Source organism: Crocuta crocuta, unplaced genomic scaffold (genome assembly GCF_008692635.1).
Source record: "Crocuta crocuta isolate KB4526 unplaced genomic scaffold, BGI_CrCroc_1.0 scaffold257, whole genome shotgun sequence".
In the NCBI taxonomy this organism is placed as follows: Eukaryota; Metazoa; Chordata; class Mammalia; order Carnivora; family Hyaenidae; genus Crocuta; species Crocuta crocuta.
The window spans coordinates 982,574-999,757 of NW_027532067.1; the positions used below are offsets into that span (position 1 = coordinate 982,574).

General features: G+C 39.7%; 1 protein-coding gene across 3 annotated transcripts in view; it reads left to right on the top strand.

Annotated features, from left to right (window-relative positions):
- Positions 1-11,754: 11,754 nt before the first annotated feature.
- Positions 11,755-17,184, top strand: part of FAM168B (family with sequence similarity 168 member B) — a 34,116-nt gene continuing 28,686 nt past the window's right edge. Inside the window, exon 1 of one of the 3 annotated variants that reach the window (XM_077776395.1) lies at positions 11,755-11,861. The gene's annotated coding sequence lies outside the window, so the exon portion shown is untranslated. Of the gene's footprint in view, positions 11,874-17,184 lie in introns of all 3 variants that reach the window. The other 2 variants (XM_077776394.1, XM_077776393.1) reach the window with 2 other exon arrangements.

Genomic DNA, 17,184 nt, shown 5'->3' on the forward strand with positions numbered 1-17,184 from the left:
GGCCGCCGTCCAACGTCACACCGCCCTGGCGCGCATGCGCGTGGCCGCGCGGGGCATGCCTGGAATGGTCCTGGGGCCGCCTAGGAGCCTGCAGTCGTGGGGAGGGGGGACGGAGGCAGCCTCAATTCTGCTGGAGTAGAGGCTTAATTTTCAACTGAAAAGGAATTGTTTGCACCCTGATCTTGCGTCTAAATATAACCCTCCAATAATAAGAGCCATGGCTCCATAGAGAAATGAGTGGCTCTAGAGGTGGGGCAGGAAAAGTACAACCTAGAGTCTGGAACTTGATGTAGCGCCAGAAATAAGGAATGCTCAAAAAATAAAATCATGGAGGCGTGTCGGAGAATACAGAAGTCAACCTGAAAGAGCACTCCATGGCCAAATCTGGAACAATTTGAGCAGTAAAGTTATATAGTATTGGATTATAATTTAGAGTATAAAACAAGTCCACTCTTTTGTAAATAAATGACTAAATAAATTAATGGGGAGAGAAATCTTTTTTATAGAGGAATTCTAATTAATCAGCCCCCATCCACCCCTCAAACTGCATAATGACTTCCTCCCCAAGAGTGAAATGTGAGAAGGGGAAAAAATAACTTTACAGTGAAAAACCTGACAATCGCTACTAAACCATGTAATCAAGGTTGACATCAACAGTGGTAGTAAGTCATGTTGGTAATATTTACCCCTGACATGATGTAATGGAAATATCACTTTTCCGGTGGTCTTCTGCCCCATTTAATGATGAGAAAAACATCAGGCAAATCCCTATTGAGAGATATTCCACGAAATACCTCACCAGTACTCCTCAAAACTGTGAAGGCCATCAAAAATAGGGATACTAGATGGTGTCCTGGAACAGAAAAAGTGATGTTAGTGAAAAAATTGGTAAATTCTAAATAAAGTCTTGATTTTAATTAATAATAATTACTGGTGATTTTAGTTTTGAAAATTGTGCCATGATTATGTAAGACTTAAGCATCATGAGAAACTGAAGAATATACTAATTTTTCTGCAAATTTAAAATTATTTCAAAACAAAAATTTTATCTAAAAAAAAGAGAAGATAATGGAGGGGGAAAAGGGGAAATGTTAGTTACCTTTACCAAGAAACTTTTATGATGCTCTCAAGCCCCTGTGGGACCTCTGGGGTCAGGGTAGGGACACTTCCTGAAAAGTGGCCTGAGGGAACCTTGGGCAACCCTACTCCAGAAAAGTAAATACTGTGTAAACATTCATCAAGCTGTGCACTTAAGATTTGTTTTCTTTTCTGTGATAAATAGCAAACATTTAACTGAGTAAATTTAAAGATCAAATTGATTTTATTCAAGGATTCATGAATAGGGTAGCATCCTATCTAGTAAACAGAAAGGAACTCCAATGAACTGTAGAAAAAGAAATGTTTTTAAAGGTGGAAAGAGGATAGAAAAAGAAAATTATTAGCAAAAAATGCATTGTTTCAGGCAAGGATGCCTTGCTAAGGAGATCAGAAGGGGTCTATCAAGCAGATTATCTCTCTATGCTGACCAAGTAATTCCATGTTGTATGGTTAAAGGTTGTATTCCTGGGAGGCTGAAACTACACTTAGGTTAGGTATTAAGTCTTGGTTTGCTACTGTGGAATTTAGCACAAGTGACTCCATTTTGAGACTGCTTTCTTATTTTTAACATCAGCGTGTAAACTCTCCTCTCCCCTCCCCCATCACAAAATTTTTTTAATTTAAAAATTGGGAGAAAGGCAAATTTAATGGTCTTCAAAAGTCAAAACTGTGATGGCTAGAGCTCCTGCCTTAACCTAGCTTTTCTCTGGGAAAAAAAATCCAGGATGGGGAGTTCTGTGATGTTTTCCAATCTAATCTTTTGTAAAATAGCGTGACTTAGTCAACAAAGAGTTCAGAGATTGGAGTCTTCTATAATTCTTCTGGTTCCACCATCCAAAAATGAGCTTAAACATATTACCTGACATCACTGAACTTCCTGATCATCTCTCAATAAATAAGACTAGCCCTATCTTCTGTGTTAATCTTAGGTATCTTTCAAGGCTTGGAGTTGAAGTGTCCAAAAATACACAAGCATTTTGACTTTGAGCAATGGGGCTGTGGATGACTTATTTCTTCTTCATACTTTTCTGTATTTTCCAACTTCAATTAATCACTTAGACAATAGGAAAAAGGTAATATTTGAATCTTATTTGGTTTAAATAGATGTTCCAGGAGCTGGAGCAGAAAGTGTCTTCTAGTAAGTTTTCTGGTTTAATAAAATTGGCTTGCTTTCTTTCCTTCTTTTTTTTAAAAAATTTCCAATCTCTTTAATCTAAATTCAGTTCAAAACAGTTCTCTTAGGCTATTAATACACTATTTCACCATACATAGCAAAGCTCACAAGCACTTACCAACACCATATCTTGTGCATAGTTACAAACACTTTATTCAATAAATGTGGATTGAAAAATCACAGTGTGCCAATTGCTGGTGATGTAAACAACAGCAACTTTCAGATTCTAATCATCCTGGACTCCTGGGACTCCATAAGTGGAAGCAGGAGGTAAATGAAAGTCTCCTCTGGAGTGTTCTGACATGCTCTCAAATCACCTAAGTCATTTTGATACCAGCATGCCCAACTTGCTGCCACTGGGCCTGGTGTTGCATTTGATCCAAAGATGGTTGCAGGGTACTCTCATGAGGAGCAGTGCTCAGTAAAATGGGTTTTCTGTCCAAGTTTACTGACAAGAAAGTATAGGAGGAAAAAGGCCAGCTGTGGGGGTATGAACACCTGCTTTCCATTCCCATATCTGCCAATACTGAATATGTGGCCACTGGTCTAGAACTGAAAGGGAGGTTCAAGGAACCACGCTAGGACTCTGTATTCAGTGGTCACCTGGCAACGTGGCTCCATAGAATTTGTGGTCCTCAACTTAGTCAAACCAAATTACGTGCTCCCTGTTTACCAGTACTAAAACTGAAGAAAGAAAATGTTAAGTTTTTTTGTGGTTAGAAAAGAAATTCTAAATAGGACACGGGGGTGCCTGGCTGGTTCAGTTGGAAGAGCATGACACTGGTCTCAGGTTCATGAGTTCAAGCCCCACACTGGATGTAGAGATTACTAAAATAAATAAATAAATAAACTTTAATAAAATAAATAAGACATGACGTAATATGTCATGTCTCTCCAGGTCACATCCAACTTTATTTGGAATGTAAATCTCATGAAAACAAGCTTGCCTCTTGGGTCAAGCCAAAGTGAAGTCTAGCCCAGGACTAGGAAGCCCTTCCACTCAGCTTGCTATACCTTTGCTTTTCCTAGATAGACTCTGAAACGGTTTCTATTGGGTAGGAAACAATGAGTTTTTGCATGTTTAAATTTGACTTTATTTTGCCCTCAACATGCACTGAAAAGCCTTAGTTTTCTTTAGACAATTGAGCCCATTTCTTTTGAGGAGAGCAATTGAGTTTTTGCCCACTATAAACATGAAACTGTCCATGCACACAAGAATGGGGAAGAGAGACAGGGCACAGCTGTTATTGTCCCTGTTTATAGGCCTATTTCTCACCACATTTCCCTCTCCTACCTCACACCTGCTCTGCCTATTTAAACCATTTATATTAAAGTGAGTCCCTCTCCTCCCCTATTCATCATGTCCTCTATTACTGCTTCAGTTTGCTGTGTTGCTTATTAAACACCTACTTTCTATTTTATAGAATTCTAAGGAGAGAATAGAAAACCAAAGGGTGTTCCTGGTCTGCTGTCTTGAGTCAGAAGCTTCCAACCCTAATTGCTTTCTACTGTGTTCAACTGTCTCTAAATATCTGGTTAACCAATAGTACTCTTAAGTTCTTTTCCAGGACTATTGAGAATTCCTTCTTTTAAAAATACCTCTTCTAGGGACACTTGGATGGCTCAGTTGGTTGGGCGTCCAACTTCAGCTAGGGCATGATCTCCTGGCTCCTGAGGTCAAGCACACGTTGGGCTCTGTGCTGACAGCTCTGCTTCAGATTCTATGTCTCCCTCTCTCTCCGCCCCTCCCCCACTCACATTCTGTGTGTGTGTCTCTCTCTCTAAAAAATAAATAACTATTTAAAAAAATAATAAGGGGCGCCTGGGTGGCTCAGGGCTAAGCGTCCGACTTCGACTTAGGGCATGATCTTACGGTTCGTGGGTTCAAGCCCTGCATCAGGCTCTGTGCTGACAGCTAGCTCAGAGCCTGGAGCCTGCTTCGGTTTCTGTGTCTCCCTCTCTCTCTGACCCTTCCCTGCTCACGCTGTCTCTCTCTCTCTTTCTCTCTCTCAGAAATAAAACATTAAAAATTTTTGAATAAAAAAGAATAAAAATAAAATAAAATAAAAATACCTTTTCTAGCCTGGCTGGCTCAGTCGGTAAAGTATACAACTTTTGATTTCAGGGTCCTGAGCTCAAGCCCCACGTTAGGCATGGAGACTACTTAAAGTGCTAATAAAGTCATTAATGAAAATAAAATTAATAATAATAAAAAACTAAAAATGCCTTTTCTTTTCCCTTAACTGGGCTTGGAAGGGAAGAGTAGATCCCTATACTGAATCCAGTATGCAGAACCAAAACAGTTTTGCACTCTCAAAAACTTTGCCTCCAGCTAGATGGTAAAGGGAAAAAAGTCCTGTTTTCCTATTAGCCGCTCAATTTTTATGCAGAAGGAACTCAAATAGATTGACACAAAAAACCCTAAGACTCCAGTAGAGAAACAGGCAAAAAAAAATATGAGCAAATCATTCACACAAGAGAAAATGCAAATACAACAAATGAATCTTGTAAATGAAGCTTGCCTGTAATCTAACAAATGCGAATTAAAACAAATGGTTTTTCAGTGATCAAATTTTGAAAGGTTCTTAATGAAATGTTCAATACAAGGATTTGATGAGACAGGGAGTGGCATCCAGTGCTTGTGCAACTATAGATCGCTGCCATCCTTCCAGAGTTAAATCTGATAGAAGGTTTAACAGAAGTTTAACATAGTTCATACTCTTTAAAGCAGTAATTCTTTGAGGCAATGATCCCATAATAAACAGAAACTTTGGTCAAAAGTTGTTTAGAAGGATTATATCAGGTGCATAAGAAATAAGAGTTAAAACAGTTGTGACATAAAATTGCACATTCAGCTTATTGGCAAAAATTTTAAAGTTTATACTAAATGTGACAAATATGTGAAGCTATCAGAACTTGTATTTTACTGCAGATGGTGTAACGTATTCTAAAAACTTTAGAGAGCAATTTGGCACTATTTAGTCAGTTTTAAGATGTAGGAACCCTATGGCCAAATAATTCTGCTTCTTGGTCAATACCGCAGTGCAGTATTTTCCAATTTTTTGACTGTCGCCTACAGTAATGAATTTACTTCATAACCCAGTACATAATATATGTAAAAACATATATACTAAAAATGGGTGATGGGCACTTTTTGGGATGAGCACTGGGTGTTTCATGTTAGCGATAAATCACGGAACTCTAACTCCAAAACCAAGAGCACACTGTATGTTAGCTAACTTGACAATAAATTATATTAAAAAAACATATATATGAAGAATTACAACGCAATACTTAACCATACTCTTGTGCTAGGCACTCTATCTTGCCGTTTTCCAGTCTAGTTCACTCTAAAATGCAGGCAATAAATGACTAGGTTGATTTCATGACCTGGGACTGATATTGGGTTGCTGTTCAAGAGATGGTTGCTCTGATTATCTACTGATGCATAGCAAGTCACCCCAAAATTTAATGGCCTAAAACAGCAATTTATTATTACCATGTCTCATAACCTGGACTGATATTTCCCTTTATATTAAACAGTAAGATTTAAGTGAAATAACCTTGTTGGTACTTCACTTGCTTGTCAATGACATGAGTGACTTCTTTCCTAAGTAGGATAGTAGTTTTTTGATATTAGAAGAATATTTCCTAATTTGTGTGTGCTATTCATAAAGGGAAAGCTATAGACATCACCCCCTTTGAAGTTTAATCTATATTAATATTTTCTCTTACATATTCTTAAGTCTATAAAATTGGTAAGCAATAAATTAAGCAATATGAAATTGTTTAGTTAATTATTCGACAAGTTGCATGGTGTAGATAGTCCTTCCATGGTCGAGTTCAGGCTACAATGTGACCTCATGGAGAGGAGGCGGGAATGGGAGCCCTGCAGCCTAGTGTTATACAGCATTTCCACCAGGCAGGTCCAATAGTCCCAAAGAGCCTCAGGGCACAGGCAGCAACAAAATACAATAACTAGGAAGGGATATGTTTTTGAGTCTTTTGTTTTTAACATCAAATTTCTATAACCTATTCTTAATAATTGTGCTTGCCAAGTGTCTTGCCAAATTCCTGAAAATGTGTCGTGTGGCTTTCAGGAACCAGTGCAAGCCACTGTAAGCAGGTCCCAGGCACCCCACTGAACTGGCTCAGCTGTTCTCCTGGTGATACATGTGTGGGCTTCTTCCCATTTTTGGCTATTATCAATAAAACTGCTATGAACATTGTACAATTTCTTTGAATGGATGTATGTTTTCATTTCTTTTTGGCAGATACCTACAATTTATTAGGTGGTAGTATAGGTATATGTTTAGTTTTTTTAAGAAATAACAATACCTTTTCCTAAAATAATCATGCCATTTTATACTCCTGCAAATTTGTGAGATTTTATTTATTTATGATTTAATGTTAGAATGTGTAATACTTTCATATATTTCACAAGAAAAACAAACTGTGAAAATTATTCCTCTCATCCCTGTCTTCCATTTGCTCAGGGCCCACTCTGTCCCTTGCCTCATTACAGGTAATCACTGGTGTTAGTTTCTTGGATGTTAGAAATCATGTCTGTATTCACACACAAGTAAATACATAGCTTCATTTCCCTTTACACATAATGTTCTTTAACACAGTTATATTAGTTGGCTAGGGCTGCCATAACAAACACCACACACAAAATGACAAAAATTTATGTTCTTCCAGGTTTGGAGGCTGGAAGTCCAAGATCATTGTGCTGGTAGGATTAGATTCTCTGAGGCCTCTCTCCTTGGCCTATAGATGATCCCCTCTGTACTGTGTCCTCACATGGCTATCCATTCATCTGTGTTGTCTCTACCCTAATCTCCTCTTCTTAAAAGAACAACACAGATGAATGGAGGACATGTGAGGACACAGATTGGTTTAAGGCCCACCCCACTGACCTCCTTTTAATTTGACTGTTTCTTTAAAGACCCTGTCTGCAAATACAGACTCTGAGGTACTGAGGGTTAGGGCCTCCACATAGGAAGTATGGTGAGAGAACACAATTCAACCTGTCAAAACAGTTCCATCCTTTGCCTTGTCCACTTAACAATCTACCTTGGTGATATCTCCATTTCAGTTTATAGAAAGGTTGCTCATTTCTTTGAGTTATAGAGTAATTATTGTATGGATGAACTAGTCCCCTATTGATGGACACTAGGATTGTTTCTAAGATTTTGCTACTCTAAACAATGCTGCAATGTATAAGCTTGTACCTATTTCATTTTACACAGCATCTCTGTAGACAAATTCCCAGGAGTGAATTGTTGAGTCAAATATTTTGTGTATACTTGTCATAATACGTCATCAAATGGTCTCCTCTCGGCTCCAGCAATGTGCCTACTTCCCCAGAGCCACATCAATAAGGTATACTGTCAATTTTTTGGATGCTTGCCAATCAAATAGGGGGAAAATGCTATCTCAAAGAAATTTAACCTGCATTCTTCTCTTAATGAGTGAAATTGGATTTTTTTTCACATGATTAAGAGCCATTTACTTTTTTTTCTGTGCATTCCTCTCACTGTTTTTCATTGAGTTGTAGGATTTTTTTCTTATTAACTTCTGAAAGTTCCTTAGGCTAGGTAGATTAGTTCTTTGTCTACCATATATGTTGAAACTATTTATTCGTTGTTAATCATCTGTCTTTTGACCAGGTTCATGCCACTTTTTGCTAAATCAAAGTTTTTCATAGTGTGGCTTCTGGATTTTGAGCAGGAGTTAGAATGGCCTTCTTTACTCCAATACTAAAAAGGATTTTTTCCTACGTTTTCTTCTTGTCCTTTTATGATTCCATTCTTGAACACTCATATCTTTCTTCATTTGGATTTCATTCTAATATGGTGTAAGGTCTGGACCCAATTTTATGTTTTTTTCAGATGGCTATATTTTTGTCCCAATACCATTTATTGAATAATCGATCTTTATCCCCAGCGATTTCCCAAAATTATTCGGGTGCATTTCTGGATTTTCTGTTATAAATCATTGGTCTGTCTATTCATTTATCAGTAACACACTGCTTTATTGAGGATTTTATTTAAAAAAAATTTTTTAGGGGCGCCTGGGTGGCTTAGTCGGTTAAGCGTCCGACTTTCGCTTGGGTCATGATCTCGCGGTTCGTGGGTTCGAGCCCCGCATCGGGCTCTGTGCTGACTGCCAGCTCAGAGCCTGGAGCCTATTTCGGAGTCTGTGTCTCCCTCTCTCTCTGACCCTCCCCTGCTCACGCTGTCTCTCTCTCTCCTAGAAAAAAAAAAAACTTATAAAAAAAATTTTTTTAAAACTCATGACCCCAAGATCAAAAGTCAGATGCACTACTAGCCAGGCAGGTGCCCCTTTATCGAGGCTTTTAAATATGTTTTCTTATTTTGTAAGGTCTAGTTGCCATCCCCCTCCCTATTACTCTTTATTTCCAAAGTTTTCCTTGGCAGATTCTTTCTTTTACTTCTTCTTGTTATTTCCTATAGTTAAATTAGCATCACTTCATCTAGTTAAAAATAGTTATTGGTGTTTTATAGGAATGGTACTTTAGTTCAAAAATTAATTTAGAGAGCATTGACACGTCTTTGGTGTTAAATCCACTTATCCAAGAATATGATTTTTTCCATGTGTTTAAGTGTTTTTTTTGTGGAATTCAGGAGTTAAAGTTTTATTCACATAGTTCTTGTGCAATTCTTATAAAAGTTTATTGCTAGATATTATGTCATTATATTTATATATTTATATATATTTTCCTGTATCTTTGTATAATATTGATCTTTTATATCATTTCATTATATCTTCTAATTGGTTATTTAGATATGTGATAGCTATATTTTTTCATTTTGATTATTGCTTATTGCCAAATGCTCTTATTGTTTATATAGTTTTTCAGACAATCCCACCTGCTTTTTTTTTTTTAATGTTTTATTTATTTTTGAGATAGAGAGAGAGCGTGAGCAGGGGAGGGTCAGAGAGAGAGGGAGACACAGAATCCGACGACAGGCTCCAGGCTCTGAGCTAGCTGTCAGCACAGAGCCCGATGTGGGGCTTGAACCCACAAACCGTGAGATCATGACCCGAGCTGAAGTCGGACGCTTAACCGACTGAGCCACCCAGGGGCCCCAATCCCACCTGCTTTTGACCTCATGTGTAAGTGAGAAGTAGAATTTTGTTGTGTGAAAACACTGAGATTTTGGGCTTGGAGCACTTCCTAGCTAGCCTGACAGAAACAAGTGAAAGAAAGAAAAAGAAAGAAAGAAAGAAAGAAAGAAAGAAAGAAAGAAAGAAAGAAAGAAAGAAAGAAAAGAAAGAAAGAAAAGGAGGTACCTGGGTGGCTCAGTCAGTTAAGCATCTGAGCTCAGGTCAAGATCTCATGGGTTTATGAGTATGAGCCCCATTTCGGCCTCTCTGCTGTCAATGCAGAGACTGCTTTGGATCCTCTTTCCCTCTCTCTCTCTGCCCCTCACCAGCTTGCTCACTCTCTCAAAATAAGGAAATAAAACTAAAAAAAAAAAAAAATTAAAAGAAAAAGAAAGAAAAGATGCTCAACACACAAATATTTTAGGGTAAAATTCTTTGGGAGGAGTGGAAGAAGGAGAAAAAGGAGCAATTAAATTTTTAGTTACAGAACTTACTCATTTATTTTTAAAAGGAAAAAAGTAGGAATTGAATCACCATAGTGTTTATATTCTCAAGGATGTTTTAAAAAGTAACATTATGGGGCGCCTGGGTGGCTCAGTCGGTTAAGTGTCCGACTTCAGCTCGTCCGACTTCGGCTCAGGTCTTGATCTCATGGTTTGTGGGTTCAAGCCCCGTGTCGGGCTCTATGCTGAAAACTAGCTCAGAGCCTGGAGCCTGTTTCAGATTGTGTCTCCTCTCTCTCTCAGACACTCCCCTGCTCACACTGTCTCTCTCTCTCTCAGAAATAAGTAAAAAAAGTTTTAAAAAAGTAATATTGTTTTTTAAAAAATTTTCTTAATGTTTATTATTATCGAGACAGAGAAACACAGCATGAGCAGGGGAGGGGCAGAGAGAGAGATGGAGACAAGAAACCGAAACAGGCTCCAGGCGCTGAGTTGTCAGCACAGCCCCCGACGCGGGGCTCGAACCCAGGAACTGTGAGATCATGACCTGAGCCAAAGTCGGAAGCTCAACCGACTGAGCCACCCAGGCGCCCCAGCATTGTTTTGGTTTTGGTTTTTTTTTTTAAATGTCAACATTTACAGCTTGTCAGAAATGACCTCCTTTGCAACTACTTTAATCTGCACCGAACTCTTACAGACATGTTAGGTAGAGTCTTAAGGAACTGTTTGTAGTGAGTGTCCCTCCAGATCTGGTTGTTCTTTGCACAGTCAGCAAGGTAAACTGCCCGCGTTCTCTCTGTTGAATACAGGCCCACAGGGTTGTCCTGTTCTCTTCAGACCCCTAAAAAAGACCCATCTCAGCCTGCACCTCAGGATTCCTCCAGCTCTCTCCACAGCGGACTCACTCTCAGCTCAGGCTGGGACCTTGGAGGTTCTATTAATGTCAAGCATGCAGCTAGAGGTGTTCTGGGAAACTAAAACCCAGAACTACCCCTTTAAGAGCAAGCGCTCTGACGCTAGATGTTGGGGTTTGAACCCTGAGTGGGCTTTCTAACAGCGTGTTTTTCAAAGCTTGTCAGCCTCTTTGTGTCTTAGTTCTGTCATTTGCAAAATGATTTATCACAAGCATTAAATGACTTAATGAATGCAGACCACAGGAAACAATGATTTGCAGAGTGAATGCAGTGCCCGTAGCTTCTACGTGGTGCCCCGCGTCGCTGGGACATGCTTCGTTGCGACGTTCCATGAGGTGTTCAAGGCCGGGCTCCCTGTTGCTCTGTGGGGCAGCACTTCGCCTCGCCTGCACGCCCCTACATTACACCAGTTCCTGGCTGGGGTGCTGAGGGAGCCTTGTGCTGTTATCACCATGGGGCATCACAGCCAGCACACCAACCGCCACTGCACCTTTGCGTCTGCATTTACACACAGGTTCCTGCAGTACGGTGGCAGGAGCTTAGGTATTTTAAAAATACGAAATTAAATACATTTTTTCTTATAAGAAATTAGTCCACTTCTATGATTCTGTTTCAATACGTTTCCATATCGCATTAGAATGGCAAAAATAACGCGAGGAAAAGTAGTCCATAGTGAGCACCTATTCCGAAAGGTCAACACAGACGTCCCCACGAGTGCCCCCGGCCACTCGGGCCTCTCTCCCTACAGCGCCGCACGCCGCGACCATCGGGAAGCCCAGCCGGGGGTGACACGCCGCGCAGCTCCCCGCAGACTCCATCCGGGCGCCTCTCGACGCCGGCGGGAGCGCGCACGCCGCCTCCCCAGTCTGGACGGAGCCATACAGTCACGTGCCCGGCGCGTCCTCGCCGCGGCGCGCTCCAGGCGGAAGTGAGGTCGGTGGCTCGGTGGCTGCGCAGCGTCGGCGGGGAGCGCGGGTTGCGGNCCGGGCTGGGGGCCCGGCCTGGCGGCACCCGCGGCGGTAACCCAGGCTGTGCTTTGTCCGGTGGGACGGACCTGGCCTCTGGGAGCCCGAGGGAGGCGGAACTGGGCGCGGACTGGTACGCAGGCAGGTGCGGTGTGGGCGGCGGGGGACTGCTACCTAGGTGGCTGGGGAGAGGTGGAGTCAGTGCACAAGAATGTTCTCTGGGCCTTTATAAGGACCGACTTAGATCAGGTCAGGAACACGTATGAAAAATGGGGAAGCAGCAGGGTGTTGTTTTCTGTAACTTAGATTTGGGATTCTTGTGGTTGCAGTCATTTCAAATGTGTAAACTAGTCACCTTGTCTACCCACAAAATAAAAATGATTCTGTTTGCCTGGCAGAAGCTTCGTGTTCGCTCTCCAACTTGAAAGGCTTTTTAATTTCTTCAGAAAGGATGTTTCGTGGCCCAATCTGGGTTAACTTTAAAGAGGTGTATCTTTGCAGCAAGTCCACAAACGGTGTTTTTCTTCTGCGTACTCAAGTGTGCGTCTTAATGGGCCGTATGAGTTAATGTTTTATTAAAGTCATACATAAAAATATTCGGGAGTGTTTTTGGCATGCAAGAAAAAATTTTAAGTGAAAAGGTTTGTCTCATTCCCACACCTTAAATTTTCAAGGCTCCTTGTGTAATTTGAGATGATTTTCTCAAATAATTACGTGAAAAAGTTTAAAAGTTTTTTCTGTAGACAATAATAGGGATCCATTTTGCAACTTTGGTAAGTAAAGAAGTAGTGGATTATTTTTGCTTCGACAGCCAATTGGACTTTTTCTAATGCTGAAGCTACTGTAGTGCATCTTGAGGATTTCTCTTAAGCTTTAAAGTGGGCTGGCTTTGGTGGGAGCGTGTGTATGTTACTTATGTTTAGTCGTGTTTGTGAGTAGATGGAAGCTAAGGTTTGGTAGAGGTCCTGAAGGCCTTAAGAGTTGGAGACAGCCGAGCCAGCTGCCTGTGCCTTCTGTTGGGTGTCCTTGTGCAGCGATTGCTAAAAGTGTTGAGCAGGTAGCATCCCCTCCTCCTGGCTCCTGACCCTGGAAATAGTGGAAAGATTGGGATATGTGTCTGAGGCAATTACCTGCAACTCAGGAGGAAGCACCATCTGCTGCTGATGCTGCTCCTGCCTTCTTTTCAGGCCCTGATAAATTTGTTAAGATTTTTAGTTACTGTTCTGCTCTACATCTGCCTTCAGCTCATTTCCACTTTAAAAATTGTAATGCCAAAATTCCTTGAATTTTCAAACACTGAGAAAATTGGTAGAGATAGAGGATTAGAATTGGAAAATAAGAATTTATGTGCATTTTAAAATATTTTAATTTTTTATATATTCTGTAGTTTAAAGGGAAGTTTTATTTCTCACATAAACAGCTTCTTTTCCTAGATCAGTTGAGAGCACTTTAAAAATATATTTTTTAATTTATTTCTGAGAGAGAGACAGTATGAGCAGGGGAGGGTCAGAGATAGAGGGAGATACAGAACGTGAAGCAGGCTCCCCAGGCTCTGAGCTAGCTGTCAGCACAGAGCCCAGCGCGGGGCTCGAACCCATGAATGGTGAGCCGAAGTCTGATGCTTAACCGACTGAGCCACCCAGGCTCCCCGAGAGCACTTTTAAAACAATACACCAGTGTAGTAGAGTGATAGTTATTTTTCTTATGCCTGTGTTCCATTGTACAGGTATGTCTTTGAAGTCTCCAGTCCTGTGCAGAAATACAAGAATTTCTTCTGATTTCTACCTCAGGAGTGAAGGTAGAGTTTGAGGGAGTTGAAAATTTTCTCCTCTAAAAAAAAAAAAAAAAGTTTATTTTGAGGGAGAATGAGTGTGCACACTTTAAATTTTTTTATATTTGATTAGTTGGATATGAAAGCTGAACCCACTGGCCAATCTTAACATCATCATAACAAGTCAAACTGTTTTAACACTACATGCATCCTCATGTGATAGAATTACTCTGCATCACCTAAGGGGTACTGCTACAAAAAACATTACCGTATGAATCTATAGATCCTATACATCCAACTTCTAGTTTACGGAGAAAATAAAGTAATAGGATGAACAACACCATGGAGCAATCAGACAAACCCAAAAGTTGGGGCATTCTAGAGGACAGTTATTTTTATAACTAAAATCTTTTTACAGTTTTTTTTTTCAATATAAATCAAAATCCTAACAAAATCCACCTAATGGCTTGTATGTCTAAATCTATTTGAATCTAGATCTGCCCTCCCCACCCCTCTATCTTTTTTTAGACCATTGACTTACTGAAAAAACTGGATCATTTGATTTTTAAAATGCCCTCTTTTAGTTTTTCTGATTGCTTCAGGGTGTTGTCCATTCTGTTCCTCCAGTATCTTTGTCTGTAAACTAGAAGTTGAATGTATAGGATCTATAGATTCAGACTGTATTGTGTTTTGTAGCAGTACCCCTTAGGTGATGCAGAATTAATTTATCACATGAGGATGTATGTAGTATTAAATAGTTTGACTTGTAATGATGATAAGATTGGCCAGTGGGTTCAGCTTTCATATTCACTAATGAATAAATAGAAGTGTTTCAACAATTCTGAGTTACATATTTTTTAACTTTAGTTTGAGAGAGAGAGGGAGAGAATCCCAGGCAGGCTCTGAGCTCTTAAGTGCAAAGCCTGGTGCCAGGCACAGCCTCACAGACTGAGATCATGACCTGAACCAAAAGCAAGAATCACATGCTCAGCTGACTGAGCCACCCAGATGCCCCTAAATTTTGAGTTATATTTTAAATAAATGATAAATGTCTGAGCTTCGTGGTTTTGTTTGTTTGTTTGTTTTAAACTAAGCTCTGTGCCGAATATGAGGCATAAACTCAACCTAGAGATCAAGAGTCACATGCTCTACTGACTGAGCCGGTCAGGCGCCTCTCAATTTCATATTCATTGCTGTGAAAAGTTATATTTTTTGTTAGTTCTTCTATTCAATAATATTCAGAAGATACACATAAGCTACCTGTATGCCAACCATTGGTGAAATGCAAGGAGAAAGAGCTAAGAAAATTATTTTCCCTATCCTTGAGGCTCAGAATTTTGGAGGAATCTCAGTTTTTGAATAAGTAACTTAAGAACCTTTTGACATTAATTCACAGACTTCGTCTTTATATTATTCAGGCCTTTTTATTGAATAAGAGAGGGAAGTGCATCATTTTCTTTCATCAATCTTGTTGTATTTTCTAAGCCTGTAATTTTTAATTCATTAAGACTTTTCATTCACTATAGGAAACATTATTAGCCTCTGGGGAAGTAAAAGTGCTTTTAGGAACTATAACTTCTGAGTAGTTTGGAACTTATGCTATTGAGAATTCAAGTGCAATTCTGTACATTTTTAGTGGCAAATGCATAGTAGAACTGTGTTATTGGTTTGCAGTGAGATCCTTAACGGCAGGAGAGCTTTATGTTATTCAGTGCTTTCCTGAGTTATTTAAAAATTTTGGCTAGTATTGGGGAGCCTGGGTGGCTCAGTTGGTTGAGTGTCCAGCTTTGGATCAGGTCATGATCTCATGGTTCTTGGGTTCGAGCCCCGTGTCAGGCTCTGTACTGGCAGCTCAGAGCCTGGAACCTGCTTCGGATTCTGTGTCTCTCCCTCTCTCTCTGACCCTCCCCTGCTCACCCTCTCTCTCTCTGTCTCTCAAAAATAAACGAAACATTAAAAATTTTTTTAAAATAAAAATAAAATTTTTGGCTGTTATGAATAATGTTATAAACATTTGTGTACAAATTTTTGTGTGGATGTATGTTTTCATTTCTCTTGAGTATTTACCAAGGTGTAGAATTACCAGGTCATATGGCAACTTTTGTGTTCAATTGCTATGCTGTTCGTAAGCTTCATTGCCTACTTGAATACATCTCCTATTCAGCCCCACTTCCGTAACCATATTTGCTGATTCCCTACAAGTCCAGTTGCCCAATATTCCTGAAGTGCATCTTGCATTTTCTTATTTCTATGACTTTTTGGGATCCTACTTGTCTAGAGCCTGTTGGAAATACCACCTCTATAGTCAAGTTTTTTCTGTACATTCATTTCCCCCCCTCGCCTGTTGAATTTTTGTTCTCCTCACCCCCTCAGAACAATTTATTCTTTTATGGTTCTTAATGTGGTTATTACTAGTGTTTGCTGTATATCATCATTATTCGTGTCTTTTGTCTTTTAGGACTGGGTTGTCCAGTACAATAGCCGTCACGTAGGTGTGACTGTTGAAGTTAAACTAAAATGCAGTTCCTTACGTGTGTGAGCCACATTTCAAGTGTTCACTAGCAAGCCATTAGTGGCTACTTTACATGGACAGAGTACCATACGTTTTCTTCACAGAAAGTTCAGTTGGACAGCACCTTCCTCAATTGTAAACTCAGAACTGGGACTGGGACTTGGTGTTTTTTTTGTTGTTTTTTCTCTCTGTGGCCTTTGCATAGTGCTTTGCTTATCTTGAATTCAGTTGAAAAAATGAAATTAGATCCTGGCACTGAATAGAGAAACAGTTTTGGAAAGTATGCACATTCTTGAGAGATCATAGTCGAACTACAGAGATAAATAGCATTTGTGAGGGCTTCCACAATTCTTATGTTGTACATCCACTAGGAATGGGTTAAAAGTGCAGGATAATAGGGATTGGCAGTTGCCAATTTTTTTTTTTTGCCAGTTTGCTTATTCTTAAACTGTGGGATAAAATACGTAATTAATTCTCCTGCTTGCTTTCTGTGCCTTCCTATTATTTTCTCTCATCTATGTTGTAGACATGTGCTGTCCATTATGATAGCCTCTAGCCTCAAATGACTATTTAAATTTAAGTTGAAGGTGCCTGACTGGCTCAGTCAGAGGAGTGTGCAACTCTTGATCTCAGGGTCCTGAGTTCAGGTCTCACTTGAGTATAGAGATTACATAAATAAACAAACTTAAAAAAAATAAATTTGAGTCAGATAAAATTTAAAAATCAGATTCTGCAGTAGCCAAGCCATATTTTTGGGTGCTCAGTAGTTACTTTTAGCCAATGGCTGCCATATCGGAAGGCACAGAGAGCATCCTCATAGTTGGAGAGAGTACTGTTGGCCCGTACTGATCTAGACTTGTCTCTTAGCTGTAACTGTGGATGTCATGGTAAAGTTGGCACCCGCCTTGTGGTTTAGAAGTTTAAAAAAAAATTAGTTCTTCAGATAATGAGTATCTGAATCACAAATATTCCTCATTTATTCCTAATTTAGACTAGAGCTTATTACAAAGGTTAAGGATGGGAAGGACCTTAATTATTTTTTTGTGTGTTGAGCTGCTTGATTATGAATATGCTACATGAGTCAGGTAAGCTGAAGCTTTGAGGTAATTTTTGTGGTATGTCTTTGTAATGGAATTTGATACCTATAGTGTTTGAAAGTGTATGTGTTTTTTT